Source organism: Rhinoderma darwinii (genome assembly GCF_050947455.1).
Source record: "Rhinoderma darwinii isolate aRhiDar2 chromosome 5 unlocalized genomic scaffold, aRhiDar2.hap1 SUPER_5_unloc_35, whole genome shotgun sequence".
NCBI lineage: Eukaryota > Metazoa > Chordata > Amphibia > Anura > Rhinodermatidae > Rhinoderma > Rhinoderma darwinii.
The window spans coordinates 204,648-225,532 of record NW_027461793.1 but is presented as its reverse complement, the minus strand read 5'-3'; the positions used below and the strand labels follow the sequence as shown (position 1 = coordinate 225,532).

The window sequence follows — 20,885 nt, the reverse complement described above, 5'->3', positions numbered from 1 at the left end:
GACATCATAATGGGGCCTCAGAGATAAAAGCCTGGGCCCAGGCAGTGTTGGTCAGTGCTGCTCAGCAGGCAGCACTGGACTGGACTGGATTACAGCTGATACAAGGTGTGAAGGAACAAGGGGTGGCTGTGGGCATGCACTTGCTGCCGCTGCCAGTGTTTATCTGCATGGCAGCAGGGCATTTGGGCGTTGCCAGGAAGGCGTTTTTATGTAGATTCCTCCTCTTTCAGCACTGCATTGTGGTGCAAGCAAAAGAAGCAAATCCTGTCTGGCTTCCTCTCCGGCCTTTATTCACCTCCCGTGTAGCTGTGAGTGTGTGAGCCTGCAGGGCCCCATGGAATTGCCTAGAAGTAGGCTGAATCGCTGCAAGGGCTGAACAGCAGTATCGGGCAGGCTCGGGCAACGCGCGGCCCGTTCGGGTTATCGCTTCTCGGCCTTTTGGCTAAGATCAAGTGTAGTATCTGTTCTTATCAGTTTAATATCTGATACGTCCCCTATCTGGGGACCATATATTAAATGGATTTTTAGAACAGGGAGATGGAAATAGAGCTTGCTCTGTCCACTCCACGCATTGACCTGGTATTGCAGTATTTCCAGGACCGGTGCACCCTTTCCTTATGTGTTGACTAAAAGCAGATTCCAAAAGTGTTTTTTGTCTTTGCTATTGTTTCTGTCTTTCTGAAGGGATCTCCCCTTTTAATCCCATTATTTCAACACCTGTTGGACAATGCATGAGTGATAATGAGCTCATTGATTAAATGCAATTAATGAATAGATTGCCACCTCTTGTTGTGTGTCGTCTGTGTTTCTGTGTTTCCGGCATTTCACATTGGAACACCTCATTCACCTTCCTTGTCTTCTCTCCGCCCTCCCTTTTAGGTAAGTTAAAGAGCTGCACCTGAGCCAGCCACTGATTGATTGATTGATTGATTGATTGATTGATTGATTGATTGATTGATTGATTGATTGATTGATTGATGCAGCACAACAGTCAAATAGTGGAGTGGAGTAGGGGAACAGCAAACAGCCAATAAAGCAGCCCGCCCGCTCGCCTGCCCGCCACAATGGACCTACCTGTGTACACTAGATGGATGTGATGGAATGTACTGTCGTCCCTACATTTCAAGAAGAAGTAAGAATTGCAGTTGCAACAAAGCCTTGCTTGCCTACAAAGAGAGCAGCAATTTGGATTTGTTACTATGTTACCTAGAAGAATAACAAACTGTGCAAGGATGGAGGTTGTAGGAGCAAGGAGAAGTTGTCTGTAAAGTTGGTGGATGCCTATTTTCCATTTTGCAGTCCCTTGTCTCCCTCTTGTGGCCTCCTGGAGGCAACTAGCTGTGCAAAAAAAAGACAGCCTGGCGGCCGGCTGTTGCAGTGTTGCCCTCTCAGGCAACACTGAGTGACTGACTGAGCCTCACCGTCTTATATAAAGTTCAGACGGAACTTTGCACGTGTCATAGTGGAGCCCTCAGGATTCCAGAGCCAGCTTTCTGACATCATAATGGGGCCTCAGAGATAAAAGCCTGGGCCCAGGCAGTGTTGGTCAGTGCTGCTCAGCAGGCAGCACTGGACTGGACTGGATTACAGCTGATACAAGGTGTGAAGGAACAAGGGGTGGCTGTGGGCATGCACTTGCTGCCGCTGCCAGTGTTTATCTGCATGGCAGCAGGGCATTTGGGCGTTGCCAGGAAGGCGTTTTTATGTAGATTCCTCCTCTTTCAGCACTGCATTGTGGTGCAAGCAAAAGAAGCAAATCCTGTCTGGCTTCCTCTCCGGCCTTTATTCACCTCCCGTGTAGCTGTGAGTGTGTGAGCCTGCAGGGCCCCATGGAATTGCCTAGAAGTAGGCTGAATCGCTGCAAGGGCTGAACAGCAGTATCGGGCAGGCTCGGGCAACGCGCGGCCCGTTCGGGTTATCGCTTCTCGGCCTTTTGGCTAAGATCAAGTGTAGTATCTGTTCTTATCAGTTTAATATCTGATACGTCCCCTATCTGGGGACCATATATTAAATGGATTTTTAGAACAGGGAGATGGAAATAGAGCTTGCTCTGTCCACTCCACGCATTGACCTGGTATTGCAGTATTTCCAGGACCGGTGCACCCTTTCATGTGTTGACTAAAAGCAGATTCCAAAAGTGTTTTTTGTCTTTGCTATTGTTTCTGTCTTTCTGAAGGGATCTCCCCTTTTAATCCCATTATTTCAACACCTGTTGGACAATGCATGAGTGATAATGAGCTCATTGATTAAATGCAATTAATGAATAGATTGCCACCTCTTGTTGTGTGTCGTCTGTGTTTCTGTGTTTCCGGCATTTCACATTGGAACACCTCATTCACCTTCCTTGTCTTCTCTCCGCCCTCCCTTTTAGGTAAGTTAAAGAGCTGCACCTGAGCCAGCCACTGATTGATTGATTGATTGATTGATTGATTGATTGATTGATTGATTGATTGATGCAGCACAACAGTCAAATAGTGGAGTGGAGTAGGGGAACAGCAAACAGCCAATAAAGCAGCCCGCCCGCTCGCCTGCCCGCCACAATGGACCTACCTGTGTACACTAGATGGATGTGATGGAATGTACTGTCGTCCCTACATTTCAAGAAGAAGTAAGAATTGCAGTTGCAACAAAGCCTTGCTTGCCTACAAAGAGAGCAGCAATTTGGATTTGTTACTATGTTACCTAGAAGAATAACAAACTGTGCAAGGATGGAGGTTGTAGGAGCAAGGAGAAGTTGTCTGTAAAGTTGGTGGATGCCTATTTTCCATTTTGCAGTCCCTTGTCTCCCTCTTGTGGCCTCCTGGAGGCAACTAGCTGTGCAAAAAAAAGACAGCCTGGCGGCCGGCTGTTGCAGTGTTGCCCTCTCAGGCAACACTGAGTGACTGACTGAGCCTCACCGTCTTATATAAAGTTCAGACGGAACTTTGCACGTGTCATAGTGGAGCCCTCAGGATTCCAGAGCCAGCTTTCTGACATCATAATGGGGCCTCAGAGATAAAAGCCTGGGCCCAGGCAGTGTTGGTCAGTGCTGCTCAGCAGGCAGCACTGGACTGGACTGGATTACAGCTGATACAAGGTGTGAAGGAACAAGGGGTGGCTGTGGGCATGCACTTGCTGCCGCTGCCAGTGTTTATCTGCATGGCAGCAGGGCATTTGGGCGTTGCCAGGAAGGCGTTTTTATGTAGATTCCTCCTCTTTCAGCACTGCATTGTGGTGCAAGCAAAAGAAGCAAATCCTGTCTGGCTTCCTCTCCGGCCTTTATTCACCTCCCGTGTAGCTGTGAGTGTGTGAGCCTGCAGGGCCCCATGGAATTGCCTAGAAGTAGGCTGAATCGCTGCAAGGGCTGAACAGCAGTATCGGGCAGGCTCGGGCAACGCGCGGCCCGTTCGGGTTATCGCTTCTCGGCCTTTTGGCTAAGATCAAGTGTAGTATCTGTTCTTATCAGTTTAATATCTGATACGTCCCCTATCTGGGGACCATATATTAAATGGATTTTTAGAACAGGGAGATGGAAATAGAGCTTGCTCTGTCCACTCCACGCATTGACCTGGTATTGCAGTATTTCCAGGACCGGTGCACCCTTTCCTTATGTGTTGACTAAAAGCAGATTCCAAAAGTGTTTTTTGTCTTTGCTATTGTTTCTGTCTTTCTGAAGGGATCTCCCCTTTTAATCCCATTATTTCAACACCTGTTGGACAATGCATGAGTGATAATGAGCTCATTGATTAAATGCAATTAATGAATAGATTGCCACCTCTTGTTGTGTGTCGTCTGTGTTTCTGTGTTTCCGGCATTTCACATTGGAACACCTCATTCACCTTCCTTGTCTTCTCTCCGCCCTCCCTTTTAGGTAAGTTAAAGAGCTGCACCTGAGCCAGCCACTGATTGATTGATTGATTGATTGATTGATTGATTGATTGATTGATTGATTGATGCAGCACAACAGTCAAATAGTGGAGTGGAGTAGGGGAACAGCAAACAGCCAATAAAGCAGCCCGCCCGCTCGCCTGCCCGCCACAATGGACCTACCTGTGTACACTAGATGGATGTGATGGAATGTACTGTCGTCCCTACATTTCAAGAAGAAGTAAGAATTGCAGTTGCAACAAAGCCTTGCTTGCCTACAAAGAGAGCAGCAATTTGGATTTGTTACTATGTTACCTAGAAGAATAACAAACTGTGCAAGGATGGAGGTTGTAGGAGCAAGGAGAAGTTGTCTGTAAAGTTGGTGGATGCCTATTTTCCATTTTGCAGTCCCTTGTCTCCCTCTTGTGGCCTCCTGGAGGCAACTAGCTGTGCAAAAAAAAGACAGCCTGGCGGCCGGCTGTTGCAGTGTTGCCCTCTCAGGCAACACTGAGTGACTGACTGAGCCTCACCGTCTTATATAAAGTTCAGACGGAACTTTGCACGTGTCATAGTGGAGCCCTCAGGATTCCAGAGCCAGCTTTCTGACATCATAATGGGGCCTCAGAGATAAAAGCCTGGGCCCAGGCAGTGTTGGTCAGTGCTGCTCAGCAGGCAGCACTGGACTGGACTGGATTACAGCTGATACAAGGTGTGAAGGAACAAGGGGTGGCTGTGGGCATGCACTTGCTGCCGCTGCCAGTGTTTATCTGCATGGCAGCAGGGCATTTGGGCGTTGCCAGGAAGGCGTTTTTATGTAGATTCCTCCTCTTTCAGCACTGCATTGTGGTGCAAGCAAAAGAAGCAAATCCTGTCTGGCTTCCTCTCCGGCCTTTATTCACCTCCCGTGTAGCTGTGAGTGTGTGAGCCTGCAGGGCCCCATGGAATTGCCTAGAAGTAGGCTGAATCGCTGCAAGGGCTGAACAGCAGTATCGGGCAGGCTCGGGCAACGCGCGGCCCGTTCGGGTTATCGCTTCTCGGCCTTTTGGCTAAGATCAAGTGTAGTATCTGTTCTTATCAGTTTAATATCTGATACGTCCCCTATCTGGGGACCATATATTAAATGGATTTTTAGAACAGGGAGATGGAAATAGAGCTTGCTCTGTCCACTCCACGCATTGACCTGGTATTGCAGTATTTCCAGGACCGGTGCACCCTTTCCTTATGTGTTGACTAAAAGCAGATTCCAAAAGTGTTTTTTGTCTTTGCTATTGTTTCTGTCTTTCTGAAGGGATCTCCCCTTTTAATCCCATTATTTCAACACCTGTTGGACAATGCATGAGTGATAATGAGCTCATTGATTAAATGCAATTAATGAATAGATTGCCACCTCTTGTTGTGTGTCGTCTGTGTTTCTGTGTTTCCGGCATTTCACATTGGAACACCTCATTCACCTTCCTTGTCTTCTCTCCGCCCTCCCTTTTAGGTAAGTTAAAGAGCTGCACCTGAGCCAGCCACTGATTGATTGATTGATTGATTGATTGATTGATTGATTGATTGATTGATTGATTGATTGATGCAGCACAACAGTCAAATAGTGGAGTGGAGTAGGGGAACAGCAAACAGCCAATAAAGCAGCCCGCCCGCTCGCCTGCCCGCCACAATGGACCTACCTGTGTACACTAGATGGATGTGATGGAATGTACTGTCGTCCCTACATTTCAAGAAGAAGTAAGAATTGCAGTTGCAACAAAGCCTTGCTTGCCTACAAAGAGAGCAGCAATTTGGATTTGTTACTATGTTACCTAGAAGAATAACAAACTGTGCAAGGATGGAGGTTGTAGGAGCAAGGAGAAGTTGTCTGTAAAGTTGGTGGATGCCTATTTTCCATTTTGCAGTCCCTTGTCTCCCTCTTGTGGCCTCCTGGAGGCAACTAGCTGTGCAAAAAAAAGACAGCCTGGCGGCCGGCTGTTGCAGTGTTGCCCTCTCAGGCAACACTGAGTGACTGACTGAGCCTCACCGTCTTATATAAAGTTCAGACGGAACTTTGCACGTGTCATAGTGGAGCCCTCAGGATTCCAGAGCCAGCTTTCTGACATCATAATGGGGCCTCAGAGATAAAAGCCTGGGCCCAGGCAGTGTTGGTCAGTGCTGCTCAGCAGGCAGCACTGGACTGGACTGGATTACAGCTGATACAAGGTGTGAAGGAACAAGGGGTGGCTGTGGGCATGCACTTGCTGCCGCTGCCAGTGTTTATCTGCATGGCAGCAGGGCATTTGGGAGTTGCCAGGAAGGCGTTTTTATGTAGATTCCTCCTCTTTCAGCACTGCATTGTGGTGCAAGCAAAAGAAGCAAATCCTGTCTGGCTTCCTCTCCGGCCTTTATTCACCTCCCGTGTAGCTGTGAGTGTGTGAGCCTGCAGGGCCCCATGGAATTGCCTAGAAGTAGGCTGAATCGCTGCAAGGGCTGAACAGCAGTATCGGGCAGGCTCGGGCAACGCGCGGCCCGTTCGGGTTATCGCTTCTCGGCCTTTTGGCTAAGATCAAGTGTAGTATCTGTTCTTATCAGTTTAATATCTGATACGTCCCCTATCTGGGGACCATATATTAAATGGATTTTTAGAACAGGGAGATGGAAATAGAGCTTGCTCTGTCCACTCCACGCATTGACCTGGTATTGCAGTATTTCCAGGACCGGTGCACCCTTTCCTTATGTGTTGACTAAAAGCAGATTCCAAAAGTGTTTTTTGTCTTTGCTATTGTTTCTGTCTTTCTGAAGGGATCTCCCCTTTTAATCCCATTATTTCAACACCTGTTGGACAATGCATGAGTGATAATGAGCTCATTGATTAAATGCAATTAATGAATAGATTGCCACCTCTTGTTGTGTGTCGTCTGTGTTTCTGTGTTTCCGGCATTTCACATTGGAACACCTCATTCACCTTCCTTGTCTTCTCTCCGCCCTCCCTTTTAGGTAAGTTAAAGAGCTGCACCTGAGCCAGCCACTGATTGATTGATTGATTGATTGATTGATTGATTGATTGATTGATGCAGCACAACAGTCAAATAGTGGAGTGGAGTAGGGGAACAGCAAACAGCCAATAAAGCAGCCCGCCCGCTCGCCTGCCCGCCACAATGGACCTACCTGAGTACACTAGATGGATGTGATGGAATGTACTGTCGTCCCTACATTTCAAGAAGAAGTAAGAATTGCAGTTGCAACAAAGCCTTGCTTGCCTACAAAGAGAGCAGCAATTTGGATTTGTTACTATGTTACCTAGAAGAATAACAAACTGTGCAAGGATGGAGGTTGTAGGAGCAAGGAGAAGTTGTCTGTAAAGTTGGTGGATGCCTATTTTCCATTTTGCAGTCCCTTGTCTCCCTCTTGTGGCCTCCTGGAGGCAACTAGCTGTGCAAAAAAAAGACAGCCTGGCGGCCGGCTGTTGCAGTGTTGCCCTCTCAGGCAACACTGAGTGACTGACTGAGCCTCACCGTCTTATATAAAGTTCAGACGGAACTTTGCACGTGTCATAGTGGAGCCCTCAGGATTCCAGAGCCAGCTTTCTGACATCATAATGGGGCCTCAGAGATAAAAGCCTGGGCCCAGGCAGTGTTGGTCAGTGCTGCTCAGCAGGCAGCACTGGACTGGACTGGATTACAGCTGATACAAGGTGTGAAGGAACAAGGGGTGGCTGTGGGCATGCACTTGCTGCCGCTGCCAGTGTTTATCTGCATGGCAGCAGGGCATTTGGGCGTTGCCAGGAAGGCGTTTTTATGTAGATTCCTCCTCTTTCAGCACTGCATTGTGGTGCAAGCAAAAGAAGCAAATCCTGTCTGGCTTCCTCTCCGGCCTTTATTCACCTCCCGTGTAGCTGTGAGTGTGTGAGCCTGCAGGGCCCCATGGAATTGCCTAGAAGTAGGCTGAATCGCTGCAAGGGCTGAATAGCAGTATCGGGCAGGCTCGGGCAACGCGCGGCCCGTTCGGGTTATCGCTTCTCGGCCTTTTGGCTAAGATCAAGTGTAGTATCTGTTCTTATCAGTTTAATATCTGATACGTCCCCTATCTGGGGACCATATATTAAATGGATTTTTAGAACAGGGAGATGGAAATAGAGCTTGCTCTGTCCACTCCACGCATTGACCTGGTATTGCAGTATTTCCAGGACCGGTGCACCCTTTCCTTATGTGTTGACTAAAAGCAGATTCCAAAAGTGTTTTTTGTCTTTGCTATTGTTTCTGTCTTTCTGAAGGGATCTCCCCTTTTAATCCCATTATTTCAACACCTGTTGGACAATGCATGAGTGATAATGAGCTCATTGATTAAATGCAATTAATGAATAGATTGCCACCTCTTGTTGTGTGTCGTCTGTGTTTCTGTGTTTCCGGCATTTCACATTGGAACACCTCATTCACCTTCCTTGTCTTCTCTCCGCCCTCCCTTTTAGGTAAGTTAAAGAGCTGCACCTGAGCCAGCCACTGATTGATTGATTGATTGATTGATTGATTGATTGATTGATTGATTGATTGATTGATTGATTGATGCAGCACAACAGTCAAATAGTGGAGTGGAGTAGGGGAACAGCAAACAGCCAATAAAGCAGCCCGCCCGCTTGGACCTACCTGTGTACACTAGATGGATGTGATGGAATGTACTGTCGTCCCTACATTTCAAGAAGAAGTAAGAATTGCAGTTGCAACAAAGCCTTGCTTGCCTACAAAGAGAGCAGCAATTTGGATTTGTTACTATGTTACCTAGAAGAATAACAAACTGTGCAAGGATGGAGGTTGTAGGAGCAAGGAGAAGTTGTCTGTAAAGTTGGTGGATGCCTATTTTCCATTTTGCAGTCCCTTGTCTCCCTCTTGTGGCCTCCTGGAGGCAACTAGCTGTGCAAAAAAAAGACAGCCTGGCGGCCGGCTGTTGCAGTGTTGCCCTCTCAGGCAACACTGAGTGACTGACTGAGCCTCACCGTCTTATATAAAGTTCAGACGGAACTTTGCACGTGTCATAGTGGAGCCCTCAGGATTCCAGAGCCAGCTTTCTGACATCATAATGGGGCCTCAGAGATAAAAGCCTGGGCCCAGGCAGTGTTGGTCAGTGCTGCTCAGCAGGCAGCACTGGACTGGACTGGATTACAGCTGATACAAGGTGTGAAGGAACAAGGGGTGGCTGTGGGCATGCACTTGCTGCCGCTGCCAGTGTTTATCTGCATGGCAGCAGGGCATTTGGGCGTTGCCAGGAAGGCGTTTTTATGTAGATTCCTCCTCTTTCAGCACTGCATTGTGGTGCAAGCAAAAGAAGCAAATCCTGTCTGGCTTCCTCTCCGGCCTTTATTCACCTCCCGTGTAGCTGTGAGTGTGTGAGCCTGCAGGGCCCCATGGAATTGCCTAGAAGTAGGCTGAATCGCTGCAAGGGCTGAACAGCAGTATCGGGCAGGCTCGGGCAACGCGCGGCCCGTTCGGGTTATCGCTTCTCGGCCTTTTGGCTAAGATCAAGTGTAGTATCTGTTCTTATCAGTTTAATATCTGATACGTCCCCTATCTGGGGACCATATATTAAATGGATTTTTAGAACAGGGAGATGGAAATAGAGCTTGCTCTGTCCACTCCACGCATTGACCTGGTATTGCAGTATTTCCAGGACCGGTGCACCCTTTCCTTATGTGTTGACTAAAAGCAGATTCCAAAAGTGTTTTTTGTCTTTGCTATTGTTTCTGTCTTTCTGAAGGGATCTCCCCTTTTAATCCCATTATTTCAACACCTGTTGGACAATGCATGAGTGATAATGAGCTCATTGATTAAATGCAATTAATGAATAGATTGCCACCTCTTGTTGTGTGTCGTCTGTGTTTCTGTGTTTCCGGCATTTCACATTGGAACACCTCATTCACCTTCCTTGTCTTCTCTCCGCCCTCCCTTTTAGGTAAGTTAAAGAGCTGCACCTGAGCCAGCCACTGATTGATTGATTGATTGATTGATTGATTGATTGATTGATTGATTGATTGATTGATTGATGCAGCACAACAGTCAAATAGTGGAGTGGAGTAGGGGAACAGCAAACAGCCAATAAAGCAGCCCGCCCGCTCGCCTGCCCGCCACAATGGACCTACCTGTGTACACTAGATGGATGTGATGGAATGTACTGTCGTCCCTACATTTCAAGAAGAAGTAAGAATTGCAGTTGCAACAAAGCCTTGCTTGCCTACAAAGAGAGCAGCAATTTGGATTTGTTACTATGTTACCTAGAAGAATAACAAACTGTGCAAGGATGGAGGTTGTAGGAGCAAGGAGAAGTTGTCTGTAAAGTTGGTGGATGCCTATTTTCCATTTTGCAGTCCCTTGTCTCCCTCTTGTGGCCTCCTGGAGGCAACTAGCTGTGCAAAAAAAAGACAGCCTGGCGGCCGGCTGTTGCAGTGTTGCCCTCTCAGGCAACACTGAGTGACTGACTGAGCCTCACCGTCTTATATAAAGTTCAGACGGAACTTTGCACGTGTCATAGTGGAGCCCTCAGGATTCCAGAGCCAGCTTTCTGACATCATAATGGGGCCTCAGAGATAAAAGCCTGGGCCCAGGCAGTGTTGGTCAGTGCTGCTCAGCAGGCAGCACTGGACTGGACTGGATTACAGCTGATACAAGGTGTGAAGGAACAAGGGGTGGCTGTGGGCATGCACTTGCTGCCGCTGCCAGTGTTTATCTGCATGGCAGCAGGGCATTTGGGCGTTGCCAGGAAGGCGTTTTTATGTAGATTCCTCCTCTTTCAGCACTGCATTGTGGTGCAAGCAAAAGAAGCAAATCCTGTCTGGCTTCCTCTCCGGCCTTTATTCACCTCCCGTGTAGCTGTGAGTGTGTGAGCCTGCAGGGCCCCATGGAATTGCCTAGAAGTAGGCTGAATCGCTGCAAGGGCTGAACAGCAGTATCGGGCAGGCTCGGGCAACGCGCGGCCCGTTCGGGTTATCGCTTCTCGGCCTTTTGGCTAAGATCAAGTGTAGTATCTGTTCTTATCAGTTTAATATCTGATACGTCCCCTATCTGGGGACCATATATTAAATGGATTTTTAGAACAGGGAGATGGAAATAGAGCTTGCTCTGTCCACTCCACGCATTGACCTGGTATTGCAGTATTTCCAGGACCGGTGCACCCTTTCCTTATGTGTTGACTAAAAGCAGATTCCAAAAGTGTTTTTTGTCTTTGCTATTGTTTCTGTCTTTCTGAAGGGATCTCCCCTTTTAATCCCATTATTTCAACACCTGTTGGACAATGCATGAGTGATAATGAGCTCATTGATTAAATGCAATTAATGAATAGATTGCCACCTCTTGTTGTGTGTCGTCTGTGTTTCTGTGTTTCCGGCATTTCACATTGGAACACCTCATTCACCTTCCTTGTCTTCTCTCCGCCCTCCCTTTTAGGTAAGTTAAAGAGCTGCACCTGAGCCAGCCACTGATTGATTGATTGATTGATTGATTGATTGATTGATTGATTGATTGATTGATTGATTGATGCAGCACAACAGTCAAATAGTGGAGTGGAGTAGGGGAACAGCAAACAGCCAATAAAGCAGCCCGCCCGCTCGCCTGCCCGCCACAATGGACCTACCTGTGTACACTAGATGGATGTGATGGAATGTACTGTCGTCCCTACATTTCAAGAAGAAGTAAGAATTGCAGTTGCAACAAAGCCTTGCTTGCCTACAAAGAGAGCAGCAATTTGGATTTGTTACTATGTTACCTAGAAGAATAACAAACTGTGCAAGGATGGAGGTTGTAGGAGCAAGGAGAAGTTGTCTGTAAAGTTGGTGGATGCCTATTTTCCATTTTGCAGTCCCTTGTCTCCCTCTTGTGGCCTCCTGGAGGCAACTAGCTGTGCAAAAAAAAGACAGCCTGGCGGCCGGCTGTTGCAGTGTTGCCCTCTCAGGCAACACTGAGTGACTGACTGAGCCTCACCGTCTTATATAAAGTTCAGACGGAACTTTGCACGTGTCATAGTGGAGCCCTCAGGATTCCAGAGCCAGCTTTCTGACATCATAATGGGGCCTCAGAGATAAAAGCCTGGGCCCAGGCAGTGTTGGTCAGTGCTGCTCAGCAGGCAGCACTGGACTGGACTGGATTACAGCTGATACAAGGTGTGAAGGAACAAGGGGTGGCTGTGGGCATGCACTTGCTGCCGCTGCCAGTGTTTATCTGCATGGCAGCAGGGCATTTGGGCGTTGCCAGGAAGGCGTTTTTATGTAGATTCCTCCTCTTTCAGCACTGCATTGTGGTGCAAGCAAAAGAAGCAAATCCTGTCTGGCTTCCTCTCCGGCCTTTATTCACCTCCCGTGTAGCTGTGAGTGTGTGAGCCTGCAGGGCCCCATGGAATTGCCTAGAAGTAGGCTGAATCGCTGCAAGGGCTGAACAGCAGTATCGGGCAGGCTCGGGCAACGCGCGGCCCGTTCGGGTTATCGCTTCTCGGCCTTTTGGCTAAGATCAAGTGTAGTATCTGTTCTTATCAGTTTAATATCTGATACGTCCCCTATCTGGGGACCATATATTAAATGGATTTTTAGAACAGGGAGATGGAAATAGAGCTTGCTCTGTCCACTCCACGCATTGACCTGGTATTGCAGTATTTCCAGGACCGGTGCACCCTTTCCTTATGTGTTGACTAAAAGCAGATTCCAAAAGTGTTTTTTGTCTTTGCTATTGTTTCTGTCTTTCTGAAGGGATCTCCCCTTTTAATCCCATTATTTCAACACCTGTTGGACAATGCATGAGTGATAATGAGCTCATTGATTAAATGCAATTAATGAATAGATTGCCACCTCTTGTTGTGTGTCGTCTGTGTTTCTGTGTTTCCGGCATTTCACATTGGAACACCTCATTCACCTTCCTTGTCTTCTCTCCGCCCTCCCTTTTAGGTAAGTTAAAGAGCTGCACCTGAGCCAGCCACTGATTGATTGATTGATTGATTGATTGATTGATTGATTGATTGATTGATTGATTGATTGATTGATGCAGCACAACAGTCAAATAGTGGAGTGGAGTAGGGGAACAGCAAACAGCCAATAAAGCAGCCCGCCCGCTCGCCTGCCCGCCACAATGGACCTACCTGTGTACACTAGATGGATGTGATGGAATGTACTGTCGTCCCTACATTTCAAGAAGAAGTAAGAATTGCAGTTGCAACAAAGCCTTGCTTGCCTACAAAGAGAGCAGCAATTTGGATTTGTTACTATGTTACCTAGAAGAATAACAAACTGTGCAAGGATGGAGGTTGTAGGAGCAAGGAGAAGTTGTCTGTAAAGTTGGTGGATGCCTATTTTCCATTTTGCAGTCCCTTGTCTCCCTCTTGTGGCCTCCTGGAGGCAACTAGCTGTGCAAAAAAAAGACAGCCTGGCGGCCGGCTGTTGCAGTGTTGCCCTCTCAGGCAACACTGAGTGACTGACTGAGCCTCACCGTCTTATATAAAGTTCAGACGGAACTTTGCACGTGTCATAGTGGAGCCCTCAGGATTCCAGAGCCAGCTTTCTGACATCATAATGGGGCCTCAGAGATAAAAGCCTGGGCCCAGGCAGTGTTGGTCAGTGCTGCTCAGCAGGCAGCACTGGACTGGACTGGATTACAGCTGATACAAGGTGTGAAGGAACAAGGGGTGGCTGTGGGCATGCACTTGCTGCCGCTGCCAGTGTTTATCTGCATGGCAGCAGGGCATTTGGGCGTTGCCAGGAAGGCGTTTTTATGTAGATTCCTCCTCTTTCAGCACTGCATTGTGGTGCAAGCAAAAGAAGCAAATCCTGTCTGGCTTCCTCTCCGGCCTTTATTCACCTCCCGTGTAGCTGTGAGTGTGTGAGCCTGCAGGGCCCCATGGAATTGCCTAGAAGTAGGCTGAATCGCTGCAAGGGCTGAACAGCAGTATCGGGCAGGCTCGGGCAACGCGCGGCCCGTTCGGGTTATCGCTTCTCGGCCTTTTGGCTAAGATCAAGTGTAGTATCTGTTCTTATCAGTTTAATATCTGATACGTCCCCTATCTGGGGACCATATATTAAATGGATTTTTAGAACAGGGAGATGGAAATAGAGCTTGCTCTGTCCACTCCACGCATTGACCTGGTATTGCAGTATTTCCAGGACCGGTGCACCCTTTCCTTATGTGTTGACTAAAAGCAGATTCCAAAAGTGTTTTTTGTCTTTGCTATTGTTTCTGTCTTTCTGAAGGGATCTCCCCTTTTAATCCCATTATTTCAACACCTGTTGGACAATGCATGAGTGATAATGAGCTCATTGATTAAATGCAATTAATGAATAGATTGCCACCTCTTGTTGTGTGTCGTCTGTGTTTCTGTGTTTCCGGCATTTCACATTGGAACACCTCATTCACCTTCCTTGTCTTCTCTCCGCCCTCCCTTTTAGGTAAGTTAAAGAGCTGCACCTGAGCCAGCCACTGATTGATTGATTGATTGATTGATTGATTGATTGATTGATTGATTGATTGATTGATTGATTGATTGATGCAGCACAACAGTCAAATAGTGGAGTGGAGTAGGGGAACAGCAAACAGCCAATAAAGCAGCCCGCCCGCTCGCCTGCCCGCCACAATGGACCTACCTGTGTACACTAGATGGATGTGATGGAATGTACTGTCGTCCCTACATTTCAAGAAGAAGTAAGAATTGCAGTTGCAACAAAGCCTTGCTTGCCTACAAAGAGAGCAGCAATTTGGATTTGTTACTATGTTACCTAGAAGAATAACAAACTGTGCAAGGATGGAGGTTGTAGGAGCAAGGAGAAGTTGTCTGTAAAGTTGGTGGATGCCTATTTTCCATTTTGCAGTCCCTTGTCTCCCTCTTGTGGCCTCCTGGAGGCAACTAGCTGTGCAAAAAAAAGACAGCCTGGCGGCCGGCTGTTGCAGTGTTGCCCTCTCAGGCAACACTGAGTGACTGACTGAGCCTCACCGTCTTATATAAAGTTCAGACGGAACTTTGCACGTGTCATAGTGGAGCCCTCAGGATTCCAGAGCCAGCTTTCTGACATCATAATGGGGCCTCAGAGATAAAAGCCTGGGCCCAGGCAGTGTTGGTCAGTGCTGCTCAGCAGGCAGCACTGGACTGGACTGGATTACAGCTGATACAAGGTGTGAAGGAACAAGGGGTGGCTGTGGGCATGCACTGGCTGCCGCTGCCAGTGTTTATCTGCATGGCAGCAGGGCATTTGGGCGTTGCCAGGAAGGCGTTTTTATGTAGATTCCTCCTCTTTCAGCACTGCATTGTGGTGCAAGCAAAAGAAGCAAATCCTGTCTGGCTTCCTCTCCGGCCTTTATTCACCTCCCGTGTAGCTGTGAGTGTGTGAGCCTGCAGGGCCCCATGGAATTGCCTAGAAGTAGGCTGAATCGCTGCAAGGGCTGAACAGCAGTATCGGGCAGGCTCGGGCAACGCGCGGCCCGTTCGGGTTATCGCTTCTCGGCCTTTTGGCTAAGATCAAGTGTAGTATCTGTTCTTATCAGTTTAATATCTGATACGTCCCCTATCTGGGGACCATATATTAAATGGATTTTTAGAACAGGGAGATGGAAATAGAGCTTGCTCTGTCCACTCCACGCATTGACCTGGTATTGCAGTATTTCCAGGACCGGTGCACCCTTTCCTTATGTGTTGACTAAAAGCAGATTCCAAAAGTGTTTTTTGTCTTTGCTATTGTTTCTGTCTTTCTGAAGGGATCTCCCCTTTTAATCCCATTATTTCAACACCTGTTGGACAATGCATGAGTGATAATGAGCTCATTGATTAAATGCAATTAATGAATAGATTGCCACCTCTTGTTGTGTGTCGTCTGTGTTTCCGGCATTTCACATTGGAACACCTCATTCACCTTCCTTGTCTTCTCTCCGCCCTCCCTTTTAGGTAAGTTAAAGAGCTGCACCTGAGCCAGCCACTGATTGATTGATTGATTGATTGATTGATTGATTGATTGATTGATTGATTGATGCAGCACAACAGTCAAATAGTGGAGTGGAGTAGGGGAACAGCAAACAGCCAATAAAGCAGCCCGCCCGCTCGCCTGCCCGCCACAATGGACCTACCTGTGTACACTAGATGGATGTGATGGAATGTACTGTCGTCCCTACATTTCAAGAAGAAGTAAGAATTGCAGTTGCAACAAAGCCTTGCTTGCCTACAAAGAGAGCAGCAATTTGGATTTGTTACTATGTTACCTAGAAGAATAACAAACTGTGCAAGGATGGAGGTTGTAGGAGCAAGGAGAAGTTGTCTGTAAAGTTGGTGGATGCCTATTTTCCATTTTGCAGTCCCTTGTCTCCCTCTTGTGGCCTCCTGGAGGCAACTAGCTGTGCAAAAAAAAGACAGCCTGGCGGCCGGCTGTTGCAGTGTTGCCCTCTCAGGCAACACTGAGTGACTGACTGAGCCTCACCGTCTTATATAAAGTTCAGACGGAACTTTGCACGTGTCATAGTGGAGCCCTCAGGATTCCAGAGCCAGCTTTCTGACATCATAATGGGGCCTCAGAGATAAAAGCCTGGGCCCAGGCAGTGTTGGTCAGTGCTGCTCAGCAGGCAGCACTGGACTGGACTGGATTACAGCTGATACAAGGTGTGAAGGAACAAGGGGTGGCTGTGGGCATGCACTTGCTGCCGCTGCCAGTGTTTATCTGCATGGCAGCAGGGCATTTGGGCGTTGCCAGGAAGGCGTTTTTATGTAGATTCCTCCTCTTTCAGCACTGCATTGTGGTGCAAGCAAAAGAAGCAAATCCTGTCTGGCTTCCTCTCCGGCCTTTATTCACCTCCCGTGTAGCTGTGAGTGTGTGAGCCTGCAGGGCCCCATGGAATTGCCTAGAAGTAGGCTGAATCGCTGCAAGGGCTGAACAGCAGTATCGGGCAGGCTCGGGCAACGCGCGGCCCGTTCGGGTTATCGCTTCTCGGCCTTTTGGCTAAGATCAAGTGTAGTATCTGTTCTTATCAGTTTAATATCTGATACGTCCCCTATCTGGGGACCATATATTAAATGGATTTTTAGAACAGGGAGATGGAAATAGAGCTTGCTCTGTCCACTCCACGCATTGACCTGGTATTGCAGTATTTCCAGGACCGGTGCACCCTTTCCTTATGTGTTGACTAAAAGCAGATTCCAAAAGTGTTTTTTGTCTTTGCTATTGTTTCTGTCTTTCTGAAGGGATCTCCCCTTTTAATCCCATTATTTCAACACCTGTTGGACAATGCATGAGTGATAATGAGCTCATTGATTAAATGCAATTAATGAATAGATTGCCACCTCTTGTTGTGTGTCGTCTGTGTTTCTGTGTTTCCGGCATTTCACATTGGAACACCTCATTCACCTTCCTTGTCTTCTCTCCGCCCTCCCTTTTAGGTAAGTTAAAGAGCTGCACCTGAGCCAGCCACTGATTGATTGATTGATTGATTGATTGATTGATTGATTGATTGATTGATTGATTGATTGATGCAGCACAACAGTCAAATAGTGGAGTGGAGTAGGGGAACAGCAAACAGCCAATAAAGCAGCCCGCCCGCTCGCCTGCCCGCCACAATGGACCTACCTGTGTACACTAGATGGGTGTGATGGAATGTACTGTCGTCCCTACATTTCAAGAAGAAGTAAGAATTGCAGTTGCAACAAAGCCTTGCTTGCCTACAAAGAGAGCAGCAATTTGGATTTGTTACTATGTTACCTAGAAGAATAACAAACTGTGCAAGGATGGAGGTTGTAGGAGCAAGGAGAAGTTGTCTGTAAAGTTGGTGGATGCCTATTTTCCATTTTGCAGTCCCTTGTCTCCCTCTTGTGGCCTCCTGGAGGCAACTAGCTGTGCAAAAAAAAGACAGCCTGGCGGCCGGCTGTTGCAGTGTTGCCCTCTCAGGCAACACTGAGTGACTGACTGAGCCTCACCGTCTTATATAAAGTTCAGACGGAACTTTGCACGTGTCATAGTGGAGCCCTCAGGATTCCAGAGCCAGCTTTCTGACATCATAATGGGGCCTCAGAGATAAAAGCCTGGGCCCAGGCAGTGTTGGTCAGTGCTGCTCAGCAGGCAGCACTGGACTGGACTGGATTACAGCTGATACAAGGTGTGAAGGAACAAGGGGTGGCTGTGGGCATGCACTTGCTGCCGCTGCCAGTGTTTATCTGCATGGCAGCAGGGCATTTGGGCGTTGCCAGGAAGGCGTTTTTATGTAGATTCCTCCTCTTTCAGCACTGCATTGTGGTGCAAGCAAAAGAAGCAAATCCTGTCTGGCTTCCTCTCCGGCCTTTATTCACCTCCCGTGTAGCTGTGAGTGTGTGAGCCTGCAGGGCCCCATGGAATTGCCTAGAAGTAGGCTGAATCGCTGCAAGGGATGAACAGCAGTATCGGGCAGGCTCGGGCAACGCGCGGCCCGTTCGGGTTATCGCTTCTCGGCCTTTTGGCTAAGATCAAGTGTAGTATCTGTTCTTATCAGTTTAATATCTGATACGTCCCCTATCTGGGGACCATATATTAAATGGATTTTTAGAACAGGGAGATGGAAATAGAGCTTGCTCTGTCCACTCCACGCATTGACCTGGTATTGCAGTATTTCCAGGACCGGTGCACCCTTTCCTTATGTGTTGACTAAAAGCAGATTCCAAAAGTGTTTTTTGTCTTTGCTATTGTTTCTGTCTTTCTGAAGGGATCTCCCCTTTTAATCCCATTATTTCAACACCTGTTGGACAATGCATGAGTGATAATGAGCTCATTGATTAAATGCAATTAATGAATAGATTGCCACCTCTTGTTGTGTGTCGTCTGTGTTTCTGTGTTTCCGGCATTTCACATTGGAACACCTCATTCACCTTCCTTGTCTTCTCTCCGCCCTCCCTTTTAGGTAAGTTAAAGAGCTGCACCTGAGCCAGCCACTGATTGATTGATTGATTGATTGATTGATTGATTGATTGATTGATTGATTGATTGATTGATTGATGCAGCACAACAGTCAAATAGTGGAGTGGAGTAGGGGAACAGCAAACAGCCAATAAAGCAGCCCGCCCGCTCGCCTGCCCGCCACAATGGACCTACCTGTGTACACTAGATGGATGTGATGGAATGTACTGTCGTCCCTACATTTCAAGAAGAAGTAAGAATTGCAGTTGCAACAAAGCCTTGCTTGCCTACAAAGAGAGCAGCAATTTGGATTTGTTACTATGTTACCTAGAAGAATAACAAACTGTGCAAGGATGGAGGTTGTAGGAGCAAGGAGAAGTTGTCTGTAAAGTTGGTGGATGCCTATTTTCCATTTTGCAGTCCCTTGTCTCCCTCTTGTGGCCTCCTGGAGGCAACTAGCTGTGCAAAAAAAAGACAGCCTGGCGGCCGGCTGTTGCAGTGTTGCCCTCTCAGGCAACACTGAGTGACTGACTGAGCCTCACCGTCTTATATAAAGTTCAGACGGAACTTTGCACGTGTCATAGTGGAGCCCTCAGGATTCCAGAGCCAGCTTTCTGACATCATAATGGGGCCTCAGAGATAAAAGCCTGGGCCCAGGCAGTGTTGGTCAGTGCTGCTCAGCAGGCAGCACTGGACTGGACTGGATTACAGCTGATACAAGGTGTGAAGGAACAAGGGGTGGCTGTGGGCATGCACTTGCTGCCGCTGCCAGTGTTTATCTGCATGGCAGCAGGGCATTTGGGCGTTGCCAGGAAGGCGTTTTTATGTAGATTCCTCCTCTTTCAGCACTGCATTGTGGTGCAAGCAAAAGAAGCAAATCCTGTCTGGCTTCCTCTCCGGCCTTTATTCACCTCCCGTGTAGCTGTGAGTGTGTGAGCCTGCAGGGCCCCATGGAATTGCCTAGAAGTAGGCTGAATCGCTGCAAGGGCTGAACAGCAGTATCGGGCAGGCTCGGGCAACGCGCGGCCCGTTCGGGTTATCGCTTCTCGGCCTTTTGGCTAAGATCAAGTGTAGTATCTGTTCTTATCAGTTTAATATCTGATACGTCCCCTATCTGGGGACCATATATTAAATGGATTTTTAGAACAGGGAGATGGAAATAGAGCTTGCTCTGTCCACTCCACGCATTGACCTGGTATTGCAGTATTTCCAGGACCGGTGCACCCTTTCCTTATGTGTTGACTAAAAGCAGATTCCAAAAGTGTTTTTTGTCTTTGCTATTGTTTCTGTCTTTCTGAAGGGATCTCCCCTTTTAATCCCATTATTTCAACACCTGTTGGACAATGCATGAGTGATAATGAGCTCATTGATTAAATGCAATTAATGAATAGATTGCCACCTCTTGTTGTGTGTCGTCTGTGTTTCTGTGTTTCCGGCATTTCACATTGGAACACCTCATTCACCTTCCTTGTCTTCTCTCCGCCCTCCCTTTTAGGTAAGTTAAAGAGCTGCACCTGAGCCAGCCACTGATTGATTGATTGATTGATTGATTGATTGATTGATTGATTGATTGATTGATTGATGCAGCACAACAGTCAAATAGTGGAGTGGAGTAGGGGAACAGCAAACAGCCAATAAAGCAGCCCGCCCGCTCGCCTGCCCGCCACAATGGACCTACCTGTGTACACTAGATGGGTGTGATGGAATGTACTGTCGTCCCTACATTTCAAGAAGAAGTAAGAATTGCAGTTGCAACAAAGCCTTGCTTGCCTACAAAGAGAGCAGCAATTTGGATTTGTTACTATGTTACCTAGAAGAATAACAAACTGTGCAAGGATGGAGGTTGTAGGAGCAAGGAGAAGTTGTCTGTAAAGTTGGTGGATGCCTATTTTCCATTTTGCAGTCCCTTGTCTCCCTCTTGTGGCCTCCTGGAGGCAACTAGCTGTGCAAAAAAAAGACAGCCTGGCGGCCGGCTGTTGCAGTGTTGCCCTCTCAGGCAACACTGAGTGACTGACTGAGCCTCACCGTCTTATATAAAGTTCAGACGGAACTTTGCACGTGTCATAGTGGAGCCCTCAGGATTCCAGAGCCAGCTTTCTGACATCATAATGGGGCCTCAGAGATAAAAGCCTGGGCCCAGGCAGTGTTGGTCAGTGCTGCTCAGCAGGCAGCACTGGACTGGACTGGATTACAGCTGATACAAGGTGTG

General features: G+C 47.7%; 14 non-coding genes across 14 annotated transcripts; all 14 read left to right on the top strand.

Moving 5' to 3' along the window:
- Positions 1–422: 422 nt before the first annotated feature.
- On the top strand, positions 423–613 carry LOC142690792 (U2 spliceosomal RNA). Its single transcript, XR_012859478.1, has one exon. It is a non-coding gene; the product is annotated as a U2 spliceosomal RNA (small nuclear RNA).
- Positions 614–1,917: 1,304 nt separating this feature from the next.
- LOC142690791 (U2 spliceosomal RNA) lies at positions 1,918–2,108 on the top strand. The gene has a single exon (XR_012859477.1). It is a non-coding gene; the product is annotated as a U2 spliceosomal RNA (small nuclear RNA).
- A 1,285-nt stretch (positions 2,109–3,393) lies between these two features.
- On the top strand, positions 3,394–3,584 carry LOC142690790 (U2 spliceosomal RNA). The gene has a single exon (XR_012859476.1). It is a non-coding gene; the product is annotated as a U2 spliceosomal RNA (small nuclear RNA).
- A 1,288-nt stretch (positions 3,585–4,872) lies between these two features.
- Positions 4,873–5,063, top strand: LOC142690789 (U2 spliceosomal RNA). Its single transcript, XR_012859475.1, has one exon. It is a non-coding gene; the product is annotated as a U2 spliceosomal RNA (small nuclear RNA).
- A 1,296-nt stretch (positions 5,064–6,359) lies between these two features.
- On the top strand, positions 6,360–6,550 carry LOC142690788 (U2 spliceosomal RNA). The gene has a single exon (XR_012859474.1). It is a non-coding gene; the product is annotated as a U2 spliceosomal RNA (small nuclear RNA).
- Positions 6,551–7,830: 1,280 nt separating this feature from the next.
- LOC142690786 (U2 spliceosomal RNA) lies at positions 7,831–8,021 on the top strand. The gene has a single exon (XR_012859473.1). It is a non-coding gene; the product is annotated as a U2 spliceosomal RNA (small nuclear RNA).
- Positions 8,022–9,305: 1,284 nt separating this feature from the next.
- On the top strand, positions 9,306–9,496 carry LOC142690785 (U2 spliceosomal RNA). Its single transcript, XR_012859472.1, has one exon. It is a non-coding gene; the product is annotated as a U2 spliceosomal RNA (small nuclear RNA).
- A 1,296-nt stretch (positions 9,497–10,792) lies between these two features.
- On the top strand, positions 10,793–10,983 carry LOC142690784 (U2 spliceosomal RNA). The gene has a single exon (XR_012859471.1). It is a non-coding gene; the product is annotated as a U2 spliceosomal RNA (small nuclear RNA).
- Positions 10,984–12,279: 1,296 nt separating this feature from the next.
- On the top strand, positions 12,280–12,470 carry LOC142690783 (U2 spliceosomal RNA). Its single transcript, XR_012859470.1, has one exon. It is a non-coding gene; the product is annotated as a U2 spliceosomal RNA (small nuclear RNA).
- A 1,300-nt stretch (positions 12,471–13,770) lies between these two features.
- On the top strand, positions 13,771–13,961 carry LOC142690782 (U2 spliceosomal RNA). Its single transcript, XR_012859469.1, has one exon. It is a non-coding gene; the product is annotated as a U2 spliceosomal RNA (small nuclear RNA).
- Positions 13,962–15,265: 1,304 nt separating this feature from the next.
- Positions 15,266–15,456, top strand: LOC142690780 (U2 spliceosomal RNA). The gene has a single exon (XR_012859467.1). It is a non-coding gene; the product is annotated as a U2 spliceosomal RNA (small nuclear RNA).
- Positions 15,457–16,736: 1,280 nt separating this feature from the next.
- On the top strand, positions 16,737–16,927 carry LOC142690779 (U2 spliceosomal RNA). Its single transcript, XR_012859466.1, has one exon. It is a non-coding gene; the product is annotated as a U2 spliceosomal RNA (small nuclear RNA).
- A 1,296-nt stretch (positions 16,928–18,223) lies between these two features.
- On the top strand, positions 18,224–18,414 carry LOC142690778 (U2 spliceosomal RNA). The gene has a single exon (XR_012859465.1). It is a non-coding gene; the product is annotated as a U2 spliceosomal RNA (small nuclear RNA).
- A 1,300-nt stretch (positions 18,415–19,714) lies between these two features.
- On the top strand, positions 19,715–19,905 carry LOC142690777 (U2 spliceosomal RNA). The gene has a single exon (XR_012859464.1). It is a non-coding gene; the product is annotated as a U2 spliceosomal RNA (small nuclear RNA).
- The last annotated feature ends 980 nt before the right edge of the window (positions 19,906–20,885 follow it).